Here is a 12924-nt window from a genome sequence, read left to right as displayed (position 1 = left end):
TTGGTGTCTGCTGAGCTGCCCAATTGGTGTCTGCTCAGTCACGGGTGTAGAGCCTGCTGAGTCACGTGTTTAGAGTCTGATTAGCCACTTCATTACAGTCTGCTCAGCTCCTTGACAATTTCCTGCTCCTCTCCGTGAGTAGTGCCGTCTTAGCCAAGTGATTAGTGCCTGCTCAGCTCTTTGATTATTGCCTCCTGAGGCACGTGATCAGTGCTTGATAGCCACGTGATCAGCGCCTCTCAGTCACGTGATCAGTGCCTCTCAGTCACGTGCTCAGGCATGATAGCCACCTGATCAGTGCCTGCTGAGTCACGTGACCAGTGCCTCTCAGTCACGTGATCAGTGCATGCTCAGTCACGTGATCAGTGCATGCTCAGCCACGTAATCAGGGCCTGCTCAGTCACGTGATCAGGGCCTGCTGAATCAAAGGATTAGCGCTTTCTCAGCTGCATGATTAATCCCTGCTCAGCTGCGTGACTCGTGCCTGATCAGCTGTGTGATTAGTCCCTGCTCAGCTGCGTGATTAGTGCCTGCTCAGGACCGGGTAAGGAGCCGGCTGAGTCCGTGATTAGAGTCTGCTTAGCCACTTCATTACAGTCTGCTCAGCTCCATGATTATTGCCTACTAAGCTGCGTGATTCCTGCCTGCTCAGCTTCTTGATTATTGCCTGCTGAGCTGTGTGATTCCTGCCTGCTCAGCTTCTTGATTATTGCCTGATGAGCTTCGTGATTCCTGCCTGCTCAGATCCATAATTTTTGCCTGCTGAGCTGCGTGATTCCTGCCTGCTCAGCTTCTAGATTATTGCCTGCTGAGCTGCGTGATTCCTGACTGCTCAGCTCCATAGTTATTGCCTGCTGAGCTGCGTGATTCCTGCTTGCTCAGCTCCATATTTATTGCCTGCTGAGCTGCGTGATTCCTGCCTGCTCAGCTTCTTGATTCTTGCCTGCTGAGCTGCATGATTCCTGCTTGCTCAGCTCCATGATTACTGCCTGCTGAGATGCGTGATTCCTGCTTGCTCAGCTACATGTTTATTGCCTGCTGAGCTGCGTGATTCGTGCTTGCTCAGCTCCCTGATTATTGCCTGCTGAGCTTCGTGATTCTTGCTTGCTCAGCTCCATGAATATTGCCTGCTGAGCTGCGTGATTCCTGCTTGTTCAACTCCATGATTATTGCCTGCTGAGCTGCATGATTCCTGCTTGCTCAGCTCCATGTTTATTGCCTGCTGAGCTGCGTGATTCTTGCTTGCTCAGCTCCACGATTATTGCCTGCTGAGCTGCATGATTCCTGCTTGCTCAGCTCCATGATTACTGCCTGCTGAGATGCGTGATTCCTGCTTGCTCAGGTCCATGATTACTGCCTGCTGAGATGCGTGATTCCTGCTTGCTCAGCTCCATGATTACTGCCTGCTGAGATGCGTGATTCCTGCTTGCTCAGCTCCATGATTACTGCCTGCTGAGCTGCTTGATTCCTGCTTGCTCAGCTCCATGATTACTGCCTGCTGAGCTGCGTGATTCCTGGTTGCTCAGCTCCATGTTTATTGCCTGCTGAGCTGCGTGATTCGTGCTTGCTCAGCTCCCTGATTATTGCCTGCTGAGCTGCGTGATTCCTGCTTTCTCAGCTCCATGATTATTGCCTGCTGAGCTGCGTGATTCCTGCTTGCGCACCTCCATATTTATTGCCTGCTGCGCTGCATGATTCCTGCTTGCTCAGCTCCATGATTATTGCCTGCTGAGCTGCGTGATTCCTGCTTGCTCAGCTCCATGATTATTGCCTGCTGAGCTTCGTGATTCGTACTTGTAAGCTCCATGATTATTGCCTGCTGAGCTGCATGATTCCTGCCTGCTCAGCTTCTTTAAAATTGGCTGCTGAGCTGCGTGATTCCTGCCTGCTCAGCTTCTTGATTATTGCATGCTGAGCTGTGTGATTCCTGCTTGCTCAGCTCCATGATTATTGCCTGCTGAGCTGCTTGGTTCCTGCTTGCTCAGCTCCATGATTATTGCTTGGTGAGCTGCGTAATTAGTGCCTGCTCATTCCCGAGAGAGGAGCCGGCTGAGTCACGTGATTAGAGTCTGCTTATCCACTTCATTACAGCCTTCAGCTCCATAATTATTGCCTGCGCAGCCTCGTGATTCCTGCTTGCTCAGCTCCATTACTATTTCCTGCTGAGGTGGGTAATTCCTGCTTACTCAGCTCCATGATTATTGCCTGCTGAACTGCGTGATTCGTGCCTGCTCAGCTCCTTGATTACTGTCTGCTGAGCTGCGTGATTCCTGCCTGCTCAGCTCCAGGAGTATTGTCTACTGGGCTGCTGGATTCGTCTCTGCTCAGTCATGGGTGTCGAGCCTGCTGAGTCACGGGTTGAGAGTCTGCTTAGCCACTTCATGGCAGTCTGCTCAGCTCCTTGAAATTTGCCAGCTGAGCTGCGACATCGTGCCTGCTCAGTTCCTTGAGTTTTGCCTGCTGAGCTGTGTGATTCCTGCCTGCTCAGCTCCATGAGTATTGCCTGCTGAGCTGCATGATTGGTGTCTGCTGAGCTACACCATTGGTGTCTGCTGAGCTGCACCATTGGTGTCTGCTGAGCTGCACCATTGGTGTCTGCTGAGCTGCCCAATTGGTGTCTGCTCAGTCACGGGTGTAGAGCCTGCTGAGTCACGTGTTTAGAGTCTGATTAGCCACTTCATTACAGTCTGCTCAGCTCCTTGACAATTTCCTGCTCCTCTCCGTGAGTAGTGCCGTCTTAGTCAAGTGATTAGTGCCTGCTCAGCTCTTTGATTATTGCCTCCTGAGGCACGTGATCAGTGCATGATAGCCACGTGATCAGCGCCTCTCAGTCACGTGATCAGCGCCTCTCAGTCACGTGCTCAGGCATGATAGCCACCTGATCAGTGCCTGCTGAGTCACGTGATCAGTGCCTCTCAGTCACGTGATCAGTGCATGCTCAGTCACGTGATCAGTGCATGCTCAGCCACGTAATCAGGGCCTGCTCAGTCACGTGATCAGGGCCTGCTGAATCAAAGGATTAGCGCTTTCTCAGCTGCATGATTAATCCCTGCTCAGCTGCGTGACTCGTGCCTGATCAGCTGTGTGATTAGTCCCTGCTCAGCTGCGTGATTAGTGCCTGCTCAGGACCGGGTTAGGAGCCGGCTGAGTGACGTGATTAGAGTCTGCTTAGCCACTTCATTACAGTCTGCTCAGCTCCATGATTATTGCCTGCTAAGCTGCGTGATTCCTGCCTGCTCAGCTTCTTGATTATTGCCTGCTGAGCTGCGTGATTCCTGCCTGCTCAGCACCTTGATTATAGCCTACTGAGCTCTGTGACTCCTGTCTGCTCATTCACGGGTTTAGAGCCTGCTGAGTCACGTTTTTAGAATCTCCTTAGCCACTTCGTTGCAGTCTGCTCAGCTCCTTGATTATTGCCTTCTTAGCTGCGTGATTCTTGCGTGCTCAGCTCATTGATTTTGCCAGCTGAGCCGCCTGACTCGTGTCTGCTCAGCTCCTTGATTATTGCCTGCTTTGCTGCGTGATTCCTGCTTACTCAGCTCCATGATTATTGCCTGCTGAGCTGCCGGATTCGTGCCGGCTCAGCTTATTGATTATTGCCTGCTGCCCTGCATGATTCGTTCAGCTCAGTTCCGGGTGTAGAGCCTACTGATTCACGTGTTTAGAGTCTGCTTAGCCACTTCATTACAGTCTGCTCGGTTCTATGACCATTTCCTGCTCCTCTCCGTGATTAGTGCCCTCTTAGCTAAGTGATTAGTGCCTGCTCAGCTCCTTGATTATTGCCTGCTGAGCTGTGTGACTCGTGTCTGCTCAGTCACGGTTGTACAGCCTGCTGAATCACGTGATTAGAGTCTGCTTAGCCACTTCATTGCAGTCTGCTCAGCTCCTTGATTATTTCCTGCTGAGCTGCGTGATTGGTGCCTGCTCAGCTCCTTGATTATTTCCTGCTTCTCTGCGTGATTCGGGTGCTCAGCTCCTTGATTATTGCCTGTTGAGCTGTGTGACTCGTTTCTTCTCAGTCACGGGTTTAGAGCCTGGTGAGTCACGTGATTAGGGTCTGCTTGTCCACTTCATTGCAGTCTGCTCAGTTCCATGATTATTGCCTGCTGACCTGAGAAATTCCTACCTGCTCAGCTCCTTGATTATTGCCTGCTGAGCTGCGTGATTCGTGCGTGCTCAGCTCATTGATTTTTGCCAGCTGAGCTGGGAGATTCGTGCCTGCTCAGCTCCTTGATTATTCCCTGCTGAGCTGTGTGACTCGTGTCTACTCACTCACGGGTTTAGAGCCTGCTGAGTCACGTGTTTAGAGTCTGCTTAGCCACTTCATTGCAGTCTGCTCAGCTCCTGGATTATTGCCTGCTGAGCTGTGTGATTCGTGCGTGCTCAGCTCATTGATTTTTTCCAGCTGAGCTGGGAGATTCGTGCCTGCTCAACTCCTTGATTATTGCCTGCTGAGCTGTGTGACTCGTGTCTGCTCAGTCACCGGTTTAGCGCCGCCTGAGTCACGTGTTTAGAGTCTGTTTAGCCACTTCATTGCAGTCTGCTCAGCTCCATGACTATTTTTGCTCGTCTCCGTGATTAGTGCCCTCTTAGCCAAGTGATTAGTGCCTGCTCAGCTCTTTGATTATTTCCTGTTGAGGCAAGTGATCAGTGCATGATAGCCACGTGATCAGCGCCTCTCAGTCACGTGATCAGTGCATGCTCAGACAGGTGATCAAGGCCTGCTCAGTCAGGTGATCAGGGCCTGCTGGATCATGGGATTAGCGCTTGCTCAGCTGCTTGATTAGTCCCTGCTCAGCTGCTTGATTAGGCCCTGCTCAGCTGCGTGATTAGTGCCTGCTCAGTCACGGGTTAAGAGCCGGCTGAGTCACGTGATTAGAGTCTGCTTAGCCACTTCATTACAGTCTGCTCAGCTCCGTGATTATTGCCTGCTGCTCTGCGTGATTCGTTCGTTCTCAGCTCATTGATTTTTGCCAGCTGAGCTGCGAGATTCGTGCCTGCTCAGCTCCTTGATTATTGCCTGCTGAGCTGTGTGACTCGTGTCTGCTCCGTCACGTGTTTAGAGCCTGCTGAGTCACGTGTTTAGAGTCTGCTTAGCTACTTCATTGCAGTCTGTTCAGCTCCATGATTATTGCCTGCTGAGCTGCTTGATTCCTGCCTGCTCAGCTCCTTGATTATTTCCTGCTGAGCTGTGTGACTCATGTCTGCTCAGTCACGGGTTTAGAGCCGGCTGAGTCACGTGTTTAGAGTCTGCTTAGACACTTCATTGCAGTCTGCTCAGCCCCATGATTATTGCCTGCTGAGCTTCCTGACTAGTGCCTGATTACCCACGTCATTAATGCCTCAGCTCCTTGATTATTGCCTGCTGAGCTGCGTGATTAGTGTCTGCTCAGTCACGTGTTTAGTGCCTGTTCATCCAAGTGATTAGTGCCTGCTCAGCTCCGTGATTAGTGCCTGGTCAGCCAAGTGATTAGTGCCTGGTCAGTCACGTAATCAGTGCCTTCTCAGCCATGTGATCAGTGCCTTCTCAGTCATGTGATCAGTGCAAGATCATCCACGGGATCAGTGCATGCTAAGTCACGTGATCAGTGGCTGTTCAGCCTCGGGATCATTTCCTGCTCAGTCACGTGATCAGTGCTTGATCAGCGACGGGATCAGTGCCTGCTCAGTCATGTTATCAGTGCATGATAGCCACGTGATCAGTGCCTGCTCAGTCACATAATCTGTGCTTTATCAGCCATGTGATCAGTGCCTGCTCAGTCATGTGATCACTTCATGGTCAGCCACGGGATTAGTGCATACTCAGTCATGTGATCAGTGGGTGCTCAGTCAAGTGATCAGTGCATGATCAACCAGGACATCATTGCATGCTCAGGTACGTGATCAGTGCGTGATAGCCACGTGATCAGTGCATGATCAGCCACGTGATCTGTACCTACTCTGTCACGGGATCAGTGCATGATCAGCCACGTTATCAGTGCATGCTCATTCATGTGACCAGTGCCTGCTGAGTCATGGGATTATTGCCTGCTCAGCTGCTTGATTAGTGCCTGCTCAGCCAAGTCATTAGTGCCAGCTCAGCTCCGTGATTGGTGTCTGTTCACTCACGTGTATAGTGCCTGCTCAGCCATGTGATCAGTGCCTTCTCACCCACATCATTAGTGCCTGCTGAGTCACGTGCATATTGCCTGCTGAGTCACGTGATTAGAGCCTGCTCAGCTTTTTGATTTGTGCCTGATTAGCTGCGTGATTAGTTACTGCTCAGCCTAGTGATTAGTGCCTGCTCATCTCAGTGATTAGTGCCTTCTCAGTCACGTTATCAGAGCCTGTTAAGCCAGGTCAATATTGCCTGCTGAGTCACGTGATTAGTGCCTGCTCAGCCACGTCATTAGTTCCTGCTCAGCTCCTTGATTATTGTCTGCTGAGCTGCGTGATTAGCGCCTACCCAGTCTCGGGTTTCGTGCCTGCTCAGCCAAGTGATTAGTGCCTGCTCAGCTCCAAGATTAGTGCATGTTCACTCCCAGGTGTAGTGCCTGCTCAGTCACGTGATCAGTGACTGTTGAGTCACGTTATTAGTGCCTGCTCAGCCAAGTGATTAGTGCCTGTTCAGCTCCGTGATTTCTGCCTGCTCAGTCACGGGTTTGGTGCCTGCTGAGTCACATGATCAGTTCCTGCTCAGTCACCTCATTAGTGCCTGCTGAGTCATGTGATTAGTGCCTTCTCAACCAAGTGATTAGTTCCTGTTCACCTCCTTGATTAGTGTGTGCTCAGTCACGGGTTTAGAGCCTGCTGAGTCACGTGATCAGTGCCTGCTCATTCACATCTTTAGTGCCTGGTGAGTCACGTGATTAGTACCTTCTCAACCGAGTGATTAGTTCCTGTTCACCTCCGTGTTTAGTGTCCGCTCAGTCACGGGTTTAGGGTGTGCTGAGTCATGTGATTAGAGTCTGCTTAGCCACGTCATTACAGCCTGCTCAGCTCCATGATTATTGCCTGCTGAGATGTGATTAGTGCCTGTTTGGCCACGTCATTAGTGCCCGATCAGCTCCTTGATTATTGCCTGTAGAGCTGCGTGATTAGTGTCTGCTCAGTCACAGGTTTAGTGCCTGCTCAGCCAAGTCGTTAGTGCCTGATCAGTCACGTGATCAGTGCATGCTCAGTCACTTGATCAGTGCATGATCAGCCATGTGATAAATGACTGCTCAGTCAGGTGATCAGTGCATGATGAGCCACGTAATCAGTGCATGCTCAGTCACGTGATCAGTGGCTGATAAGCCACGTGATCAGTGCCTTCTCAGTCACGTGACCAGTGCATGATCAGACACGTGACCAGTGCAAGCTCAGTCACGTGATCAGTGCCTGATAGCCACGTGATCAGTGCATGCTCAGTCACGTGATCAGTGCCTGATCATTCACCTGATCAGGAACTGCTCAATCATGTGATCAGTGCCTAATCAGTCACGTGATCAGTACCTGTTCAGTCACATGATTAGTGCCTGCTCAGTTACGTGATCAGTGCCTGTTGAGTCACAGGATTAGTGCCTGCTCAGCTTATTAATTAGTGCCTGTTCAGCTCCATGTTTAGTGTCTGCTCAGTCACGGGTTTAGTGCCTGCTGAGTCACGTGATTTTTGCCTGCTTTGCCACGTCATTAGTGCCTGCTCAGCTCCTTGATTATTGCCTGCTGAGCTGCATCATTAGTGTCTGCTCAGTCACGGGTTTAGTACCTGTTCATCCAAATGATTAGTGCCTGCCCAGCTCCGTGATTAGTGCCTTCTCAACCAAGTGATCAGTGCCTGATCAGTCACGTGATCAGTACATTATCAGCCACGTGATCAGTACATTATCAGCCACGTGATCAGTGCCTGCTTAGTCAGGTTATCAGTGCCTTCTAGTCATGTGATCAGTGCCTGCTCAGCCACGTCATCTGTGCCTGATGAGTCACAGGATTAGCGCCTGCTCACCTTCGGGATTGGTTCCTGATCAGCTGTATGATTAGTCCCTGCTCATCTGCCTGATTAGTGCCTGCTCAGCTGCATGATTAGTGCCTGCTCAGCTGTGTGATTAGTCCCTGCTCAGCTGTGTGGTTAGTGCCTGCTCAGTCACGTGATCTGTGCCTGATGAGTCACGGGATCAGCACCTGTTCAGCTGCATGATTAGTTCCTGATCAGCTGCGTGGTTCCTGCCTGCTCAGTTCCTTGACTATTGTCTGCTGAGCTGCATGAGTAGTGTCTGCTAATTCACGGGTTTAGTTCCTGCTGAGTCACGTGATTAGAGTCTGCTTAGCCACGTCATTACAGCCTGCTCAGCTCCATGATTATTACCTGCTGGGCTGCTTGATTAGTGCCTACTTAGTCACGTCATTTGTGCCTGATCAGCTCCTTGATTATTGCCTGCTGAGCTGCATGGTATTGTCTGCTCATTCACGAGTATAGTGCCTGCTCAGCCAAGTCATTAGTGCCTGGTCAGTCACGGGTTTAGTGCCTGCTCAGTCACGTGATCAGTGCCTCTCAGCCACATGATCAGTGCCTGCTCAGTCACGTTACCAGTGCCTGATCAGTCACGTGATCAGTGCATGATCACCCACGTAATCAGTACCTGCTAGTCCTGTGATCAGTGCCTGCTCAGCCACATTATCAGTGCCTGTTGAGTCACAGGATTAGCACCTGCTCATCTGCTTGATTAGTCCCTGCTCAGCTGTGTAATTAGTCCCTGCTCAGCTGTGTGATTAGTGCCTGCGAAGCTGCGTGGTTATTACCTGATCAGCTACGTGATTTGTGCCTGCTCCTCTCCGTGATTGGTGTTTGCTCAGTCAGGGGTTTAGTGCCTGCTGAGTCACGTGATTAGAGTCTGCTTAGCTAGGTCATTACAGCCTGCTCAGCTCCATGATTATTGCCTGCTGAGCTGCATGATTAGTGCCTGCTTAGCCACGTCATTTGTGCCTGATCAGCTCTTTGACTATTGCCTGCTGAGCTGCTTGATTAGTGTCTGCTCATTCACGGGTATAGTGCCTGCTCAGCCAAGTCATTAGTGCCTGGTCAGTCACGGGTTTAGTGCCTGCTGAGTCACGTCATCAGTGCCTGCTGAGTCACGGGATTAGTGCCTGCTCAGTTACATGATCAGTGCCTGCTGGATCACAGGATTAGTGCCTGCTCAGCTGCTTGATTAGTGCCTGCTCAGCTCTGTGATTAGTGTCTGCTCAGTCACGGGTTTAGTGCCCAATGAGTCACGGGATTATTGCCTGCTGAGCTGTGTGATTAGTGTCTGCTCAGTCACGGGTTTAGTGCCTTCTCAACCAAGTGATTAGTTCCTGCTCAGCTCCGTGATTAGTGTCTGCTCAGTCACGGGTTTAGTGCCTGCTGAGTACGTGATTAGAATCTGATTAGCCACGTCATTACAGCCTGTTCAGCTCCATGATTATTGCCTGATAAGCTGCGTGTTCATTGCCTGCTCAGCCACGTCATTAGTGACTGTTGAGTCAGGTGATTAGTACCTGCTCAGCCAAGTGATTAGTGGCTCTTCAGCTCCGTGATTACTGCCTGCTCAGTCACGGGTTTAGTTCCTGGTCAGTCAGGTGATCAGTGCCTGCTCAGTCACATCATTAGTGTCTGCTGAGTCACGTGATTAGTGTCTGCAAAGCCACGTCATTACAGCCTTCTCACCACCATGGTTATTGCCTGCTGAGTTGTGTGATTAGTGTCTGCTCAGTCACGGGTTTAGTGCCTTCTCAACCAAGTGATTAGTTCCTGTTCACCTCCGTGATTAGTGTCTGCTCAGTCACGGGTTTAGAGCCTACTGAATCACTTGATTAGAGTCTGCTTAGCCGCGTCATTACAGCCTGCTCAGCTCCATGATTATTGCCTGCTGAGCTTCGTGACTAGTGCCTGATTACCCACGTCATTAGTGCCTCAGCTCCTTGATTATTGCCTGCTGAGCTGTGTGATTAGTGTCTGCTCAGTCACGGGTTTAGTGCCTGTTCATCCAAGTGATTAGTGCCTGCTCAGCTCCTTGATTAGTGCCTGCTCAGCCAAGTGATTAGTGCCTGGTCAGTCACGTGATCAGTGCATGATCAGCCATGTGATCAGTGCCTTCTCAGTCATGTGATCAGTGCATGATCAGGCACGGGATCAGTGCATGCTAAGTCACGTGATCCGTGGCTGTTCAGCCTCGTGATCATTTCCTGCTCAGTCACGTGATCAGTGCATGATCAGCCATATTATCAGTGCCTGCTCAGTCACATGATAAGTGCATGATTAGCCACATGATCAGTGCATGTTCAGTCACGTGATCAGTGGCTGATCAGCCAGGTGATCAGTGCCTGCTCAGTCACGTGATCAGTGCCTGATCAGGCACGGGATCAGTGACTGCTCAGCCACGTCATTAGTGACTGTTGAGTCACGTGATTACTGCCTGCTCAGTCAGGGGTTTAGTGTCTGCTGAGTCACGTGATTAGTGTCTCCATAGCCACGTCATTACAGCCTGCTCACCTCCATGTTTATTGCCTGCTGAGCTGTGTGACTAGTGTCTGCTCAGTCACTGGTTTAGTGCCTGCTTTCCAAGTGATTAGTGCCTGTTCAGCTCCATGACTTGTGCCTGCTCAGTCACAGGTTTAGTGCCTGCTGTGTCACTTGATCAGGGCCTGCTCAGTCACGTGATTAGTGCCTCTCAGCCATGTGATCAAGGCATGATCACATTGAAACGAGGGAGAAAGACTCATGGGTCGTGCCACATTCCGAAAGACACCGATTTCCCCGTCCACTCAAGATAATTCCTGATTCCCGGGCACCTCTTCGAATGTAACCCTGAGGATGAAGTCACAACACAAAGGGGAACTGACACCTCAGTTGCTTCATCCGGAAAAAGCCGCAGGTTCCAAATAACTCAAAAAGTAGCCTGTCACACCATGAACAACTATAGAGGCAAGTGGAGTTCCATTCCTTAACACAAGATGAGGCCTGAATCTCCTGTTCCAACTCTGCAGAGACCCTGTGATCAAAGTCAGAAATGGAGGGGAATGCTGAGTTTGCCCCCCCACTGGAGATGAGGCCCTATTCATCCCTGTAGGGATGCGCAAGGAATCCCGAGGTGCTCCTCGCAACGCCAAAAGAGATCTGATTTCCCTGAGGAGACACGAGTGGTCGATTGCCCTGTGTCACATGGAAAGGAATGCCAACATCCCCATCGCACCTCGAGAGGAGGCTGGTATCTACTTGACAGTGGAGGGGAACCCAGGGCCTTGTAACAATTCAAAAGCCAAGTTTTTTCCCATCCACTCAACATCAGGTCAGATGCCTTGCACCGTTGAGAATGTCAGCCAAGAATCAAGTCACAACACGAAGGGAGTTCTGATGCCCCGGTTGCTAATCCAAAAAGAGACCCAGGTCCCAAATTCAACTCGGCTGGAGGCCTGAAACCCAAGACCCAAGTCAGAACAGGAGAGGAACCCTGAATTTCCAACCTCAACTCAAGATGAGGCTCTATTCGTCCCTGCAGCGATGTGTGAGGAATCCCGAAATGACCCTCCCAATGCCAAAAAAGATGAGACTTCCCTGAGGAGACACGAGCGGTCACCCAGGTCGACACACAACTTGAAAGGAACACTTAGCCTTCTGCCACAACTCCAGGCAAACTAAGAAATTTTCCCCTGCACGATTGAGGAGGCCCTTTTATGCTGCAGCATTTCCAAAGAAAGCCCACTTTTCCCTTGGAACACGAAAGTGTCCTTGACACGCTTTACTATACTCCAGAAGTATCCCGAGATACCCTTCCCCACTCAAGAGGAACGCTGAGTTTCCCGCCACAAGTCAAGAAGAGCCCCGTTTTCCCCGCCTTAAGTCAAGATGAGGGTCCATTGCTCTGCTTTGCGTGGAAAGAAGTGCTGACGTCCCCGTTCCACTTTGAGAAGATGCTGGTATCTACTTGACACTGGAGGGGAACCCGGGGGAGCTTTTCACAATTCGAAAGCCATGTATTTCCCCATCCACTCGACATCAGGCCAGATTTCCTTGCACCGATTCGAATGTAGGCAGAGAATCAACTCACAACACGAAGAGATTTCTGATGCCCTGGTTGGTAATTCGAAAAGAGCCCCAGGTCCCAAATTCAACTCGGCTGGAGGCCTGAAACCCCTTTGACAACTCGAGAGGAAAGCAGAGTTCCATGCATCCACACATGTCGAGACCTGCTCCCTGTCTGAAATGGCATACACAGCCCGAGACCCATGTGAGAACAGCAGAGGAACCCTGAGGTTCCTGCCTCAACTCGAGATGAGGCCCTCTTCCATTGCACCAAACCCAGTGGAGACCCGAGAGGACCATCCCAACTCCGCAGTATTCCTGACTTCCCATAGGCACCCTGAGAAGTTCCGTGAGGTCACCGTCACGACTCGAGAGGAACCCTACGCTTCCCACCACAACTTGAGGCAAACTATGAAATTCTCCCCTGCAGATGTGAGGAGGCCCTTTTACACTGCAGCATTGCCAAAGAAAGCCCACGTTTCCCTTGGAACTCGAAAGGGTCCTCCACATGCCTTAGGAAACTCCAGAAGTTTCAAGAGATACCCGTCCCCACTCAAGAGGAACGCTGAGTTTCCCGCCACAAGTCAAGAAGAGCCCCGTTTTCCCCACCTCAACTCGAAATGAGGACCTCTTCCTTTGCACCGACCCCAGTGGAGTCCCAAGAGGCCCCTCCAACTCCACAATATTCCTGACTTCCCATAAACACCCTGAGAAGCTCCCTGAGGTCACTGTTACATGTCTAGGGAAGCCAGGGTTTCCTGCTGCAACTCCAGAAAGACCTCGATATTCCCCCTTCAACACAGCTTGAGGCCCGATTCCCCTGCCACAACTCGAGAGCAATGCCGTGCTCCCCTCGCAACTCGAATGGAGACTCAGCTTCCCTGGGGCATCACGACAGGCTCCCTGAG

The sequence above is a fragment of the Bos indicus genome, unplaced genomic scaffold, assembly GCF_029378745.1.
Source record: "Bos indicus isolate NIAB-ARS_2022 breed Sahiwal x Tharparkar unplaced genomic scaffold, NIAB-ARS_B.indTharparkar_mat_pri_1.0 scaffold_53, whole genome shotgun sequence".
NCBI classification, from domain to species: domain Eukaryota; kingdom Metazoa; phylum Chordata; class Mammalia; order Artiodactyla; family Bovidae; genus Bos; species Bos indicus.
This window is presented reverse-complemented; position numbering follows the sequence as displayed.